This window comes from Antedon mediterranea, chromosome 7, assembly GCF_964355755.1.
Source record: "Antedon mediterranea chromosome 7, ecAntMedi1.1, whole genome shotgun sequence".
Classification (NCBI taxonomy): Eukaryota; Metazoa; Echinodermata; class Crinoidea; order Comatulida; family Antedonidae; genus Antedon; species Antedon mediterranea.
Window position 1 is genome coordinate 6,444,319 of NC_092676.1, and position 16,348 is coordinate 6,460,666.

Genomic DNA, 16,348 nt, shown 5'->3' on the forward strand with positions numbered 1-16,348 from the left:
TGATAAAGAGTTATGGAGATATGATTGATAGTGTGATTTCACAAAATCGCGTATACGTGACGTCACGGTTGAGTGATCACGCTGAAAAGCTTATTATGGCTAAGTTAAAGTATTTGAAAAACACTGTGAATTTTTTGTGATCATTGCCATTCAACTTTTTGAGATAATTGTTACACAAAAAGTGTACAGAAAGAATAAAAAAAAACTAGATCTTAAACTCGTCACTTGAGGACGAGTTTGGTTATCCGCCCGCAACAAAACTTATCTTGCGTATTAAAGTATTTCTCAGTTATGACTTTTCCAAAAAAAGTAGCCTATTCAAAAGTAAAACTGCCCTTTCAGTGTAATAACAATTTAAATCCTGTTTTTTAATTACTTTCCCGTGATGGGATTCGAACTCGGTACCTCTGATACCAAAGTCGGTGGCACTACACATCGAGCCATATGAGCACCTGCTGAAGAGAATCCGAAGAAAGTTAACTCGTCCATTCGGTATGTCGTGAACCACTCGATGCAAATAGATTATTACTTACCAAACTATATCATAATTTTCACTATGATGAAATCTTCACAAATTTTAACCAGTGACATATTATGAAAGTGCATACTTTTTAGTTTTATATATTAACATGTGAAGAAAAAAGATAAACGTTATGTTTATTGTTTTGCTCTTTGAAAAAGTTTTTGTTTGTTTGATGATAAAAATTTCAAAAATTATATTTAATATGCAAATAATGTAGCCATCAAACACGTTTTAACATTCAACACTATAATAAATCAGACCTATGATTCATACACTGCAAGAAAATAAAATAAAAAATAGGGGTAACCTTGCATTCTGATGAACTGTATCATTTTTAAAAGTATACATATTTTGCAACATTTTCACAATGTTTTAACATTTCACGTGCGCAACCAGTCATGTTTAACGTGCTCGTAGAACGTCATTTCAAGTTGAATAGTGATTAAAATAACGTAAAATTGTTAACCGAAGATTGAAAAACACAACTCGTGCAAAAGAATTGCTCATACGTGTTCCCTGCGCCGTGCGCACGTAAAAATGTGCGCACCTGGTGGCAATTTTTCAAACCCTTAAAATGACCTGAATCGTGCTCTAATTTAATCAGAAATTGATTTAGAGCATTTTAAAATTTCAAACGCCGTTTACTCGCGCACTTTCCAATGTTACACATTTCGGTAGCGATAAAAAAGTTAGCAATTGATGTGAAGCAAACATGGCTGAAAATTACGTTAAAAAATATTCATCTTTTTCGAAGTTATGATCAACTTAGGATTTTTTGAAAATCGCGCGTGACTTACGCTACGCGGTTCTGCCAGCGTCCAAAAGCTTGGCTGCACATCTTCAGCTAAATGTCTAAATGTTTACCAAGTTACAACATGTTATGTTAACAGGTTGCAGAGAAAAGCTGAACACAAAAATCGGCGGAAATAGAGAAGAATAATAAAAAAAAAGTAACACTACAATTCCAAGAGCTTATCCGCTTGAGGCGGATAACCAAAAAAAAAATAATAATAAAGATTTCATACAATAACAATAGGTGATCATTTTATTCTAAATGATCACCTAATAATAAAGATTTCATACAATAACAATAGGTGATCATTTTATTCTAAATGATCACCTAACTAGAACTTAATTCGTCACTTTGACGAATTATAGGTGATCATTTTTATCATTTTAATAAAATTAACATTTTTTAAACATGCATGTACGTTAAAATACGATCGTAAAAAGTTGATGTACGCCATCCTATGACATGATTGCATATACACTGTACTTATATCGCTGAGTTGTGCCTATTATGTGTCATACAATAAGTACAGTATATACTGTATATCTATATACAGTGTAGCATAGGTGAAATTACGGGACTCATATCGTGTTCTAATTTTTTGGTATGATGGAATTTTCAAAATAAACTCGAAGATGACAATTTCGAAAGATAATGAATTGAGCAAATAAATATAAGGATTGGAAGAAAATTTGACACGTAAAAGCGCAATGCGCGGTCTTTGAAATTTGTATAACTTTGACTAAAGAAATTTAAAAACTACTTTTTAACTTCAACTGGCCATATGAAAACATCACAACATCCGATAGGCTTAATTTTACTATGAATTCATATCTAAATTTCATCAGCTTTCATAATAAGTTATAATCTTCAAGGTCACCTTTAATTCAGAAGAGCTATAAGATATTCAAATGTATGGTGTAGCTGAAATTACACGACCTAGGTTATTCAAGTTTTTACGCGTGATGACGTCATCAAAATAAAAATGTTGACAACTCATTAGAAGAATAATTAATTGAGCAAGCACATACTAAAAGTTGTGCGAAAATCGGGCTCAAATAACGGAGATGCGCTCTATTGAATGTGATAACCCACACAAAAAGATAAAAATTCCTAATTTTTAAATTCAAGTGGCCATTTGATGACGTCATACCATTTTGTACGTCTAATGTGTATATACATTTGTATCTACAACTTATTGGCTTCCATAATAAGTTAAAAAAATTGGGGGTCACCTGCCATTCTGAAGAGTTATATTCATTTTAAAAAATCCTTATTTTTTACCATTTTTAGCACTTTTGTACAATTAAAGAGCGCATTTTGTCATGTTTAACGTGCTCGTACAGCGCTATTTTAAGTCGGATTGGACTCAAAATCGGAGAATGTACAAAGGATTGTGAGTAAAATGTGATGTATACATTAAATTTAATTTTTTACGCATTTTAAGAATCGCGTGCGCAAAAATGTGTTTTTGCGCAGTAATTTTTTGAAACACGCAAATGGCCTAATTCATGCTCTAAATTGATCAAAACGTAATTTTGACCTTTTTAAAATTTCAACGCGCGATTTCACGCGCATGAGCCTACGTGCGCGTGTGTTTTTATTTGCTAATATTTTTACCCTTGACCTGAAGTTTACGTGTAGTGAATTTCATAAATATGTGATAATAAATTATGGATATATGATTGATAATGTGATTTCACAAAATGGCGTATACGTGACGTCACGGATGAGTGATCACGCTGAAAAGCTTATTATGGCTAAGTTAAAGTATTTGAAAGACATTGTAAAATTTTTGTGAGCATTGCTATTCAACTTTTTGAGATATTTGACGAACAAAAAGTGTACAGAAAGAAGAATAATAAAGATTTTATACAATAACAATAGGTGATCATTTTATTCTAAATGATCACCTAACTAGACATGTAACTCGTCACTTTGACGAGTTAGTTATCCGCACGACAAACGCCACGTGCACGTCATACGTTAGAATATTGCACAGAGAAAAAATTATGGCATTATGACTTGATCTGAAGAATATGATATGTTGTTAGTGCTGAATTCTGTCAATTTTGTGTCATATAGTATATACATGCAAACAGTATAATCTGTATACATGTTACATACAGTGTAGAATAGGTGAAATCACGGGACCCGCCATTTATTCAAATTTGTAACATGGCGACGGTATCAAGATGAAACACTAAGATAGCAATTTCGGAAGCAAATTATCTCAGCAACAACATATTAACGTGTAGAAGAAATTTGAATACGTTTAATATTGATGCGCGCTCTTTTAAATATAATGAACTATGATGCAAAAGATGAAAATACGACTTTTTTTATTTAACTTGCAATATGATGACGTCACAGCATCTGATTGGCAAAATGTTCACATGATTTCATATCTACAATCCAAGAGCTTCCAGAAAATGTTTTAATCGTGATTATCACATTTTATTTTGACGGGCTATTACAGATTAAAATTTACTGTAAAGATGAAATTAATGACCCACGTAATTAAAATTTTTAGGCATGATGACGTCATAAAAATTAAAATATTTTTATCTCATGCGAAAGATAGTTGATTGACCTAGACAATATTAAAATCTCGGAGAAAAAGAAATACGTATAAGCGTGATGCGCTCCATTGAATGTGATGAGCAATAACGAAAGACAAAAAAATTCTATATTTTACATTCGTGTGGCCATATGATGACGTCACAACATCCGTGAGGTAAAAATTCTGCATGAATTCATATCTACAACATATCTGCTTACATATTAAGTTAAAAAAATTAGGGGTAATCGTTGATCCTGAGAAGCTATAAAACATTCAAAATAGGCATAATTTTGACAACATTTTGTAACTTTTTCAACTAAAACGCGCGCAAATGGGCTAAATCAACGTGTTCGTATGACGTAATTTTAATTTGAAATGATGTCAATCTTTTTGAAAATGACTAGGAAAGGCTGGAAAATCACAATTCAAGAGAAAAAAACATGATTTTCATGCTCTATACGCACCGTGCGCGTAATATTTTTCGCGCGCGCGGTAATTTTGTACATGCTTAAAATGACATGAAACGCGTAGAAAGTTGATTAGAAATTATTTTTGCGCATTTTGAAATTTTAAATGCGCGTGCGCGCGTAACTTTGTGTAAAACACGCAATTTTTTTCAAACAGAAAGTTAGCGCATGATATAAATTAAACTTTCACAAAGTGTCAATTAAAAATCACTTTTAGTTTTTAATCTATGATCAATCATAAAAAATCATAAAATCGCGCGTAAGTCACGTTGCGCAACTCTGACGTAATTCAAAAATAGGAGGTGCACAACTTCACGTAAATGCCCACATGTTGTCAAAGTTATAAAATGTTATGTTTACACATTTTAGAGAAACGCTCTACACAAAAATAGCGAGAAAGAAAGAAGAATAATACAGAAAACTAGACATGTAACTCGTCACTTTGACGAGTTAGTTATCCGCACGACAAACGCCACGTGCACGTCATACGTTAGAATATTGCACAGAGAAAAAATTATGGCATTATGACTTGATCTGAAGAATATGATATGTTGTTAGTGCTGAATTCTGTCAATTTTGTGTCATATAGTATATACATGCAAACAGTATAATCTGTATACATGTTACATACAGTGTAGAATAGGTGAAATCACGGGACCCGCCATTTATTCAAATTTGTAACATGGCGACGGTATCAAGATGAAACACTAAGATAGCAATTTCGGAAGCAAATTATCTCAGCAACAACATATTAACGTGTAGAAGAAATTTGAATACGTTTAATATTGATGCGCGCTCTTTTAAATATAATGAACTATGATGCAAAAGATGAAAATACGACTTTTTTTATTTAACTTGCAATATGATGACGTCACAGCATCTGATTGGCAAAATGTTCACATGATTTCATATCTACAATCCAAGAGCTTCCAGAAAATGTTTTAATCGTGATTATCACATTTTATTTTGACGGGCTATTACAGATTAAAATTTACTGTAAAGATGAAATTAATGACCCACGTAATTAAAATTTTTAGGCATGATGACGTCATAAAAATTAAAATATTTTTATCTCATGCGAAAGATAGTTGATTGACCTAGACAATATTAAAATCTCGGAGAAAAAGAAATACGTATAAGCGTGATGCGCTCCATTGAATGTGATGAGCAATAACGAAAGACAAAAAAATTCTATATTTTACATTCGTGTGGCCATATGATGACGTCACAACATCCGTGAGGTAAAAATTCTGCATGAATTCATATCTACAACATATCTGCTTACATATTAAGTTAAAAAAATTAGGGGTAATCGTTGATCCTGAGAAGCTATAAAACATTCAAAATAGGCATAATTTTGACAACATTTTGTAACTTTTTCAACTAAAACGCGCGCAAATGGGCTAAATCAACGTGTTCGTATGACGTAATTTTAATTTGAAATGATGTCAATCTTTTTGAAAATGACTAGGAAAGGCTGGAAAATCACAATTCAAGAGAAAAAAACATGATTTTCATGCTCTATACGCACCGTGCGCGTAATATTTTTCGCGCGCGCGGTAATTTTGTACATGCTTAAAATGACATGAAACGCGTAGAAAGTTGATTAGAAATTATTTTTGCGCATTTTGAAATTTTAAATGCGCGTGCGCGCGTAACTTTGTGTAAAACACGCAATTTTTTTCAAACAGAAAGTTAGCGCATGATATAAATTAAACTTTCACAAAGTGTCAATTAAAAATCACTTTTAGTTTTTAATCTATGATCAATCATAAAAAATCATAAAATCGCGCGTAAGTCACGTTGCGCAACTCTGACGTAATTCAAAAATAGGAGGTGCACAACTTCACGTAAATGCCCACATGTTGTCAAAGTTATAAAATGTTATGTTTACACATTTTAGAGAAACGCTCTACACAAAAATAGCGAGAAAGAAAGAAGAATAATACAGAAAAAAATATTGATCCCATACAATAACAAGGAGTTATCCGCCAAGTGCGGATAACTAACTAGACATGTAACTCGTCACTTTGACGAGTTTGGTTATCCGCCGCGCAAGTGGTGCAACATTAACATTAAGGGGATAGGTTGAGGACAAAAGGAAGTGTTCACGTTGGCATTATGACCTGAACTGAAGAATATGATGTGTTGTTATTGCTGAATTTTATTATTTAAATTCATATATAGTATACACAGTATAATCTGTATCCATATCACATACAGTGTAGAATAGGTGAAATTACGGGACCCGCTATTTATTGCAATTTTTAACATGTTGACGGTTTTAAAATGAAACGCGAAGGTAGCAATTCCGAAAGGAAATTATCTCAGCAACAACGTATTAGCGTGTAGAAGAAATTTGAATACGTGAAATATTGATGCGCGCTCTTTTAAATGTAATGAATTATGACGCAAAAGATGAAAATACGACCTTTTTTATATAACTGGCCATATGATGACGTCACAACATCCGATTGGCAACATTTTTACATAATTTCGTATCTACAATCCAATAGCTTCCAGAAAAAGTTTTAATCGTGATTATCACATTTTATTCTTATGAGCTATAACAGATTAAAATTTACTGTAAAGATGAAATTAATGCCACACGTGATTTAAATTTTTAGGCATGATGACGTCAAAAAAATTAAAATATTTTTAACTCCTGCGAAAGATACTTGATTGACCTAGACAATATCAAAATCTGGGTGAAAATGGAAAACGGATAAGTGGAGAAGCGCTCTATTCAATGTGATGAGCTATGACGAAAGGTACAAAAATCCTAAATTTTATATTCGCGTGGCCATACGATGACGTCACAATGTCCGGTTAGCCATATTAATACCTGATCCGATATCTATAACTCATCTACTTCCAGAATATGCCATCCACAAAAAGTTGACCGTCTAGTTTAGAAATTACGACTGTTTAAAAAAAGGCATATTTTAAACAAATTTTTTAACCTTTTCTTAAAAAACGCGCGCAAATTGTCCAATTCGACGTGCTCGTATGACGTATCTTTAAGTCGAAATTGTTTAAAATTTGGTAAAATTACTAGAAAAGGCTGGAAAAATATAAATCACGCGAAAAAAATACGTTTTCAATGCTACGTGCGCACCGCACACGTAAAAATGTGCGCACGCGTTGGAATTTTTGACATGCTTAAAACGACATGAATCGCGTAGAAAGTTGATTATAAATTAATTTTGCGCATTTTGAAATTTTAAATGCGCGTGCGCGCGTAACTTTGTGTAAAACACGCAATTTTTTTTCAACAGAAAGTTAGCGCATAATATAAATTAAACTTTTGCAAAGTTTCAAGTTGAAATGTTATTTGGTTGTCGAGCTATGTTAAATACGACAAAATCGTTAAATCGCGCGTAAGTCACGTTGCGCAATTGTAAACATCATGAAAAGCTTCGCTGCACATCTTCATGTGCATGACGATATGTTGAGAAAGTTACAAAATGTTATGTTTGCAAGTTTTAGAGAAAAGCGATCCACAAAAATCATACAGAAAGAAAGAAGACAAATAAAAAGTTGATGTTGATGATTTCGTACAATCACAAGAGGTTATCCTGCAACTTCGTTGCGGATAACCAACTAGACATGTAACTCGTCACTTTGACGAGTTTGGTTATCCGCCGCGCAAGTGGTGCAACATTAACATTAAGGGGATAGGTTGAGGACAAAAGGAAGTGTTCACGTTGGCATTATGACCTGAACTGAAGAATATGATATGTTGCTGAATTTTATTATTTAAATTCATATATAGTATACACAGTATAATCTGTATCCATATCACATACAGTGACATACATAGAATAGGTGAAATTACGGGACCCGCTATTTATTGCAATTTTTAACGTGTTGACGGTTTTAAAATGAAACGCGAAGTTAGCAATTCCGAAAGAAAATTATCTCAGCAACAACGTATTAGCATGTAGAAGAAATTTGAATACGTGAAATATTGATGCGCGCTCGTTTAAATGTAATGAATTATGACGCAAAAGATGAAAATACGACCTTTTTTATATAACTGGCCATATGATGACGTCACAACATCCGATTGGCAACATTTTTACATAATTTCGTATCTAAAATTCAATAGCTTCCAGAAAAAGTTTTAATCGTGATTATCACATTTTATTCTTACGAGCTATAACAGATTTAAATTTACTGTAAAGATGAAATTAATGCCACACGTGATTTAAATTTTTAGGCATGATGACGTCAAAAAAATTAAAATATTTTTAACTCATGCGAAAGATAGTTGATTGACCTAGACAATATCAAAATCGGGGTGAAAATGGAAAACGAATAAGTGGAGAGGCGCTCTATTCAATGTGATGACCTATGACGAAAGATACAAAAATCCTAAATTTTATATTCGTGTGGCCATACGATGACGTCACAATGTCCGGTTAGCCATATTAATACCTGATCCGATATCTACAACTCATCAACTTCCAGAATATGTCATCCACAAAAAGTTGACCGTGTAGTTTAGAAATTACGACTGTTTAAAAAAAGGCATATTTTTAACGGAATTTTGAACTTTTTCATCAAAAACACGCGCAAATTGTCCAATTCGACGTGCTCGTATGACGTAACTTTAAGTCGAAATTGTTTAAAATTTGATAAAATTACTAGAAAAGGCTGGAAAAACATAAATCACGCGAAAAAAATATGTTTTCAATGCTACGTGCGCACCGCACACGTAAAAATTTGCGCACGCGTGGGAATTTTTTACATGCTTAAAACGACATGAAACGCGTAGAAAGTTGATTAGAAATTAATTTTGCGCATTTTGAAATTTTAAATGCGCGTGCGCGCGTAACTTTGTGTAAAACACGCAATTTTTTTTCAACATAAAGTTAGCGCATGATATAAATTAAACTTTTGGAAAGTTTCAATTTGAAATGTTATTTGGTTTTCGACCTATGTTAAATACGAGGAAATCGTTAAATCACGCGTAAGTCACGTTGCGCAATTGTAAACGTCATGAAAAGCTTCGCAGCACATCTTCATGTGCATGACGATATGTTGAGAAAGTTACAAAATGTTATGTTTACAAGTTTTAGAGAAAAGCGTTCCACAAAAATCATACAGAAAGAAAGAAGATCAAGACTAGACATGTAACTCGTCACTTTGACGAGTTAGTTATCCGCACGACAAACGCCACGTGCACGTCATACGTTAGAATATTGCACACAGAAAAAATTATGGCATTATGACCTGATCTGAAGAATATGATATGTTGTTAGTGCTGAATTCTGTCAATTTTGTGTCATATAGTATATACATGCAAACAGTATAATCTGTATACATGTTACATACAGTGTAGAATAGGTGAAATTACGGGACCCGCCATTTATTCAAATTTGTAACATGGCGACGGTATCAAGATGAAACACTAAGATAGCAATTTCGGAAGCAAATTATCTCAGCAACAACATATTAACGTGTAGAAGAAATTTGAATACGTTTAATATTGATGCGCGCTCTTTTAAATATAATGAACTATGATGCAAAAGATGAAAATACGACTTTTTTTATTTAACTGGCAATATGATGACGTCACAGCATCTGATTGGCAAAATGTTCACATGATTTCATATCTACAATCCAAGAGCTTCCAGAAAATGTTTGAATCGTGATTATCACATTTTATTTTGACGGGCTATTACAGATTAAAATTTACTGTAAAGATGAAATTAATGACCCACGTAATTAAATTTTTATGCATGATGACGTCATAAAAATTTAAATTTTTTTATCTCATGCGAAAGATAGTTGATTGACCTAGACAATATTAAAATCTCGGAGAAAAAGAAATACGTATAAGCGTGATGCGCTCCATTGAATGTGATGAGCAATAACGAAAGACAAAAAAATCCTATATTTTACATTCGTGTGGCCATATGATGACGTCACAACATCCGTGAGGTAAAAATTCTGCATGAATTCATATCTACAACATATCTGCTTACATATTAAGTTAAAAAAATTAGGGGTAATCGTTGATCCTGAGAAGCTATAAAACATTCAAAATAGGCATAATTTTGACAACATTTTGTAACTTTTTCAACTAAAACGCGCGCAAATGGGCTAAATCAACGTGTTCGTATGACGTAATTTTAATTTGAAATGATGTCAATCTTTTTGAAAATGACTAGGAAAGGCTGGAAAATCACAATTCAAGAGAAAAAAACATGATTTTCATGCTCTATGCACACCGTGCGCGTAATATTTTTCGCGCGCGCGGTAATTTTGTACATGCTTAAAATGACATGAAACGCGTAGAAAGTTGATTAGAAATTATTTTTGCGCATTTTGAAATTTTAAATGCGCGTGCGCGCGTAACTTTGTGTAAAACACGCAATTTTTTTCAAACAGAAAGTTAGCGCATGATATAAATTAAACTTTCACAAAGTGTCAATTAAAAATCACTTTTAGTTTTTAATCTATGATCAATCATAAAAAATCATAAAATCGCGCATAAGTCACGTTGCGCAACTCTGACGTAATTCAAAAATAGGAGGTGCACAACTTCACGTAAATGCCCACATGTTGTCAAAGTTATAAAATGTTATGTTTACACATTTTAGAGAAACGCTCTACACAAAAATAGCGAGAAAGAAAGAAGAATAATACAGAAAAAACTAGACATGTAACTCGTCACTTTGACGAGTTTGGTTATCCGCCGCGCAAGTGGTGCAACATTAACATTAAGGGGATAGGTTGAGGACAAAAGGAAGTGTTCACGTTGGCATTATGACCTGAACTGAAGAATATGATATGTTGTTATTGCTGAATTTTATTATTTAAATTCATACATAGTATACACAGTATAATCTGTATCCATATCACATACAGTGTAGAATAGGTGAAATTACGGGACCCGCTATTTATTGCAATTTTTAACATGTTGGCGGTTTTAAAATGAAACGCGAAGGTAGCAATTCCGAAAGGAAATTATCTCAGCAACAACGTATTAACGTGTAGAAGAAATTTGTATACGTGAAATATTGATGCGCGCTCTTTTAAATGTAATGAATTATGACGCAAAAGATGAAAATACGATCTTTTTCATTTAACTGGCCATATGATGACGTCACAACATCCGATTGGCAACATTTTTACATAATTTCGTATCTACAATCCAATAGCTTCCAGAAAAAGTTTTAATCGTGATTATCACATTTTTTTCTTACGAGCTATAACAGATTAAAATTTACTGTAAAGATGAAATTAATGCCACACGTCATTTAAATTTTTAGGCATGATGACGTCAAAAAAATTAAAATATTTTTAACTCATGCGAAAGAAACTTGATTGACCTAGACAATATCAAAATCGGGGTTAAAATGGAAAACGGATAAGTGGAGATGCGCTCTATTCAATGTGATGAGCTATGACGAAAGATACAAAAATCCTAAATTTTATGTTCGCGTGGCCATACGATGACGTCACAATGTCCGGTTAGCCATATTAATACTTGATCCGATATCTAAAACTCATCTACTTCCAGAATATGTCATCCACAAAAATTTGACCGTCTAGTTTAGAAATTACGACTGTTTAAAAAAAGGCATATTTTAAACGAATTTTTTAACCTTTTCATAAAAAACGCGCGCAAATTGTCCAATTGGACGTGCTCGTATGACGTATCTTTAAGTCGAAATTGTTTAAAATTTGGTAAAATTACTAGAAAAAGCTGGAAAAACATAAATCACGCGAAAAAATACGTTTTCAATGCTACGTGCGCACCGCACACGTAAAAATGTGCGCACGCGTGGGAATTTTTTACATGCTTAAAACGACATGAAACGCGTAGAAAGTTGATTATAAATTAATTTTGCGCATTTTGAAATTTTATATGCGCGTGCGCGCGTAACTTTGTGTAAAACACGCAATTTTTTTTCAACAGAAAGTTAGCGCATGATATAAATTAAACTTTTTCAAAGTTTCAAGTTGAAATGTTATTTGGTTGTCGAGCTATGTTAAATACGACAAAATCGTTAAATCGCGCGTAAGTCACGTTGCGCAATTGTAAACATCATGAAAAGCTTCGCTGCACATCTTCATGTGCATGACGATATGTTGAGAAAGTTACAAAATGTTATGTTTGCAAGTTTTCGAGAAAAGCGTTCCACAAAAATCATACAGAAAGAAAGAAGAGAAATAACTAGACATGAAACTCGTCACTTTGACGAGTTAGTTATCCGCTCGACAAACGCCACGTGCACGTCATACGTTGGAATGTTGCACACAGAAAAAGATTATGGCATTATGACCTGAACTGAAGAATATGATATGTTGTTAGTGCTAAATTCTGTCTATTTTGTGTCATATAGTATATACATTTTAAAGTACACAGTATAATCTGTATACACGTAGGCCTAATTTAAATTTTTAGGCATGATTATGTCATAAAAATTAAATATTTTTAACACATGCATAAGATAGTTGATTGACCTAGACAATATTAAAATCTCGGAGAAAAGGGAATACAGATAAGCGTGATGCGCTCCATTTAATGTGATGAGCAATAAACGAAAGAGACAAAAATCATATATTTTACATTCGTGTGGCCATACGATGATGTCACAATGTCCGGTTAGCCATATTGATTAATGATCCTATATCTACAACTCATCACCTTCCAGAATATGTAAGTAAAAAAAAGTTTACCTCGTAGTTTAGAATCTATGATTGTTTAAAAAAAGGCATAATTTTGACGAATTTTTGAATTATTTCTTTAAAAACACGCACAAATTGTATAATTCGACGTGCTCGTATGACGTAATTTTAAGTCTAAATTGTTTTAAAATTTTATAAAATTACTATAAAAGGCTGGAAAGACATAATTCACGCAAAAAAAGATGTTTTTAGCGCTACGTGCGGACCACGCGCGTAAAATTGTTCGCGCGCGTGGGAATTTTTGACATGCTCAAAATGTCATGATCAGCGTAGAAAGTTGATTAGAAATTAATTTTGCGCATTTTAAATTTTAAATGCGCGTGCGCGCGTAACTTCGTTTAAAAAATGCCATTGTTAGTGCACAAAAAGTTAGCGCAAGATATAAATTAAACTTTTGCTAAGTTTCAACTTACATAGTTATATGGTTTTCAATCTATGTTGAATACGGGAATTTCATAAAATCACGCGTAAGTCACGTTACGCATTTCTGACGTCATTCACAATAGTAGGTGCACAACTTCACGTGAATGCCCATATGTTGACAAAGTTATGAAATGTTATGTTTACACATTTTTTATATAAGCGAGACACAAAAATAGAGGAGAAATGCGCGTGCGCGCGTAACGTCTTGTAAAACATGGGATTTTTAATCCACAAAAAGTTTGCCTTTGATATGACTTAAATTTTCAGAAAGTGTCAAAATAAAATTATGCTTGGTTTTTAGCCTATGATCAATCATAAAAAATCATAAAATCGCACGTAAGTCACGTTGCGCAACTCTGACGTCATTCAAAAATAGGAGGTGCACAACTTCACGTAAATGCCCATATGTTGACAAAGTTATGAAATGTTATGTTTACAAGTTTTTGAGATACGCGAGACACAAAAATGGAGGAGAAAGAAAGAAGAATAATACTAGACATGTAACTCGTCACTTTGACGAGTTAGTTATCCGCACGACAAACGCCACGTGCACGTCATACGTTAGAATATTGCACACAGAAAAAATTATGGCATTATGACCTGATCTGAAGAATATGATATGTTGTTAGTGCTGAATTCTGTCAATTTTGTGTCATATAGTATATACATGCAAACAGTATAATCTGTATACATGTTACATACAGTGTAGAATAGGTGAAATTACGGGACCCGCCATTTATTCAAATTTGTAACATGGCGACGGTATCAAGATGAAACACTAAGATAGCAATTTTGGAAGCAAATTATCTCAGCAACAACATATTAACGTGTAGAAGAAATTTGAATACGTTTTATATTGATGCGCGCTCTTTTAAATATAATGAACTATGATGCAAAAGATGAAAATACGACTTTTTTTATTTAACTTGCAATATGATGACGTCACAGCATCTGATTGGCAAAATGTTCACATGATTTCATATCTACAATCCAAGAGCTTCCAGAAAATGTTTTAATCGTGATTATCACATTTTATTTTGACGGGCTATTACAGATTAAAATTTACTGTAAAGATGAAATTAATGACCCACGTAATTAAAATTTTTAGGCATGATGACGTCATAAAAATTAAAATATTTTTATCTCATGCGAAAGATAGTTGATTGACCTAGACAATATTAAAATCTCGGAGAAAAAGAAATACGTATAAGCGTGATGCGCTCCATTGAATGTGATGAGCAATAACGAAAGACAAAAAAATCCTATATTTTACATTCGTGTGGCCATATGATGACGTCACAACATCCGTGAGGTAAAAATTCTGCATGAATTCATATCTACAACATATCTGCTTACATATTAAGTTAAAAAAATTAGGGTAATCGTTGATCCTGAGAAGCTATAAAACATTCAAAATAGGCATAATTTTGACAACATTTTGTAACTTTTTCAACTAAAAAGCGCGCAAATGGGCTAAATCAACGTGTTCGTATGACGTAATTTTAATTTGAAATGATGTCAATCTTTTTGAAAATGACTAGGAAAGGCTGGAAAATCACAATTCAAGAGAAAAAAACATGATTTTCATGCTCTATGCGCACCGTGCGCGTAATATTTTTCGCGCGCGCGGTAATTTTGTACATGCTTAAAATGACATGAAACGCGTAGAAAGTTGATTAGAAATTATTTTTGCGCATTTTGAAATTTTAAATGCGCGTGCGCGCGTAACTTTGTGTAAAACACGCAATTTTTTTCAAACAGAAAGTTAGCGCATGATATAAATTAAACTTTCACAAAGTGTCAATTAAAAATCACTTTTAGTTTTTAATCTATGATCAATCATAAAAAATCATAAAATCGCGCGTAAGTCACGTTGCGCAGCTCTGACGTAATTCAAAAATAGGAGGTGCACAACTTCACGTAAATGCCCACATGTTGTCAAAGTTATAAAATGTTATGTTTACACATTTTAGAGAAACGCTCTACACAAAAATAGCGAGAAAGAAAGAAGAACTAGATTTGAACTCGTCACTACGGACGAGTTAGGTTATCCGCAGCGCAAAGGCCACGTGCACGTCGTACGTTAAAATATTGCGCGCAGAAAAACGATTAAGTAATTGAAACAATTTCAGCGTGCTCTTTATTTTTCGTCACGTCTGAGTATATACGGTATACACTATATACCGTATACGTACTACATACAGTGCAGAATAGGTGAAAATAAGTGACCAAAGTTATTGACGCTTTTGAACATGATGACGTCATCACAATTTTTAAAATGGTGAATCGTGCGAAAGATAATTGATAGACCTAGACAACATAAAAAAAATGGGGGGAAATGGAATACAAATAAGTGGAGATGCGCTATATTAAATGTGACGAGCTACGAGGAAAGAGACAAAAATCCTATATTTTATATTCGAGTGGCCATATGATGACGTCAAGATGTCCGGTTAGCCATATTGATGCATGATTTGATATCTGCAACTCATCTACTACCAGAATATGTAATTACAAAAAAGTTCACCACGTAGTTTAGAATTTATGACTGTTTAAAAAAAGGCATAATTTTGACTAATTTTTGAATTTTTCATCAAAAATGTGCGTAAATTGTTTAATTCTACGTGCTCGTATGACGTGATTTTAAGTCGAAATTGTTTGAAAGTTGGTAAATTTTCTTAAAAAGACAGGAAAAACAAAAATCAAGCAAAAAAATGATGTTTTTGCGCTACGTGCGCACGTGCGCGTAAAAAAATTGCGCAAGCGTGGGAATTTTTCAAATGCTCAAAATGACATGAAACGCGTAGAAAGTTGATCAGATATTGATTTTTCGCATTTTGAAATTTTAAACGTGCGTGCGCGCGTAACTTTTTGTA